The sequence below is a fragment of the Pteropus medius genome, unplaced genomic scaffold, assembly GCF_902729225.1.
Source record: "Pteropus medius unplaced genomic scaffold, Ma_sr-lr_union100, whole genome shotgun sequence".
Taxonomy (NCBI): Eukaryota; Metazoa; Chordata; class Mammalia; order Chiroptera; family Pteropodidae; genus Pteropus; species Pteropus medius.
Window position 1 is genome coordinate 6,191,610 of NW_024349222.1, and position 1,892 is coordinate 6,193,501.

At 33.5% G+C, this 1,892-nt stretch overlaps 1 pseudogene; it reads right to left on the minus strand.

Annotated features, from left to right (window-relative positions):
* Positions 1-343: 343 nt before the first annotated feature.
* Positions 344-462, minus strand: LOC120617164 (uncharacterized; annotated as a pseudogene).
* Positions 463-1,892: the final 1,430 nt, after the last annotated feature.

Here is a 1,892-nt window from a genome sequence, read left to right on the forward strand (position 1 = left end):
AACGAAGTGGCTCATATGACTGCTTCATTAGATTTCTACTCTTGGAAATGAACTTTTTTCCTGTCCTATAATTCTGGTGTATTTTATTTTAAGGGTTGATTGTGGTAAAATCCTTTCAATACCTTTATGTAATGCACTTGGTACCATGTGGGAGGCAAAAAGGAGATGGAATTGCAATAACACTTTTTAAAAATAAAACTATTATATAATTAAAATTGTTTAATTTATATTTATAAATATTTATTTTATTTTTTAATTTTTTTTAGACAAGGCAACCCTTGGTTGATCTCACAGATGGCAAGGACCTTGTCAGCTTACAATCCCTTAACTTTTTTATTTTTTACACCTACAGCACCTGGTCTTCCTAGGTGCTCTCCCAACCAAGTACTAACCAGGCCCAACCCTGCTTAGCTTCCGAGATCAGACGGGATTGGGCTTGTTCAGGATAGCATGGCTGTAGACTATAAATATTTATATTTAATTATAAATATAATTAAAATTATTAAAGCAACAACATAATTGTTTTGATTATGAGATTAAAAAAAAAAAAAAAGCTGAAAAATCATGTTTTCAATCCTGAACCCTTAAACCAGTTTAGGCATTACATGCTACCCATCTGCCAACACAGTAAGGTCAGTGTAGGATCTGTCTCTTATTTGCCACCTACTCTTACCATCTCGTAATTAGTTTCTCACTCTTGTCACGACACCCCATTTATGATCTTGGTATCTCAAGGATATTTCCATGTGTTTTCCTCTTTGGTTTAGACAGAACTGTTCATTAGAAATATAATGTAAACCACATTTAAAATTTAAAATTTTCTAGTATCCACATTAACAAAAATTTTAAAAACACGTAAAAATAATTTTAATAATATATTTCAACCAAATATGCAAACTAATGTCATTTCAACATGTAATCTATATAAAATATTAATGAATTATTTATTTAGGTATTAAGTCTTTAAATCTGGCTTGTATTATACTTTCAGTACATCTCAATTTGAAATTTGATTAGAAATATTTGATCTGCATTCATATATCATAAAATGTACAGGTGAAAAACTAAATCCGAAGTTGTCCTAAACATGCTTTAAAGTTTTCCAACCACTGAATCTGGTGTCAGGTTTTACTTTACCTTAATTAAAGCTAAATAAAATTAAAAATTCAGTTTCTCGGTCACAGTACCTATATTCCACATGTTCAATAGCCACATGAGGCACCTGGCTACCATATTGTACAGCACAAGTTTAGAATCCACAAGCTGTTTCTGCTTTGAACTTTCGAAAGTTGCATTTTTTTTTCCAGGTCCTTGGAGATTAATCCTCAGATCTGAAGCACACAGCAAAGCCCAATGGTGGTTCTTACAGATGCCTTCCACGGGACAGGACACAAATTGAGATAATACACCACCACCACCTCCCCCCACCCCCCACATACACACAGGCATGCAAAACGCCAGAATGCATCCCCGTCTGATTGTGACTCCTGGTATATGATGGCTTCCTGCCTCAGGGAACAACTACTGCATTCTGAATTTATATGGAGATAATTCCTGAAAGAGGCATAGTATTTTAAAAATATAAATGAAGGACTAATCTTAAAAAATGCAAATGAAAGCATAAATGATTTACTTTGAGATCTATATATAAACTCTTTCAGGCAATAAAGATTGATTTATTAAGTTATCAACACGAAGGCAGACAATTGTAGTACTCCAAAGCAAAAAATCCTGAAAGTCACTATTGCGTTGCTCTTGCTTATGACTGTATTTGGGGCTTCCCTCATTAATTGACCCCCCTGTTGGCAAATATATTCCTTGAAAAAAAAGAAAAGGAAAAAGAACAGATGGTTTATACAGCCTTATTGTGGGAGAAAGAGTACTGTTTTGTT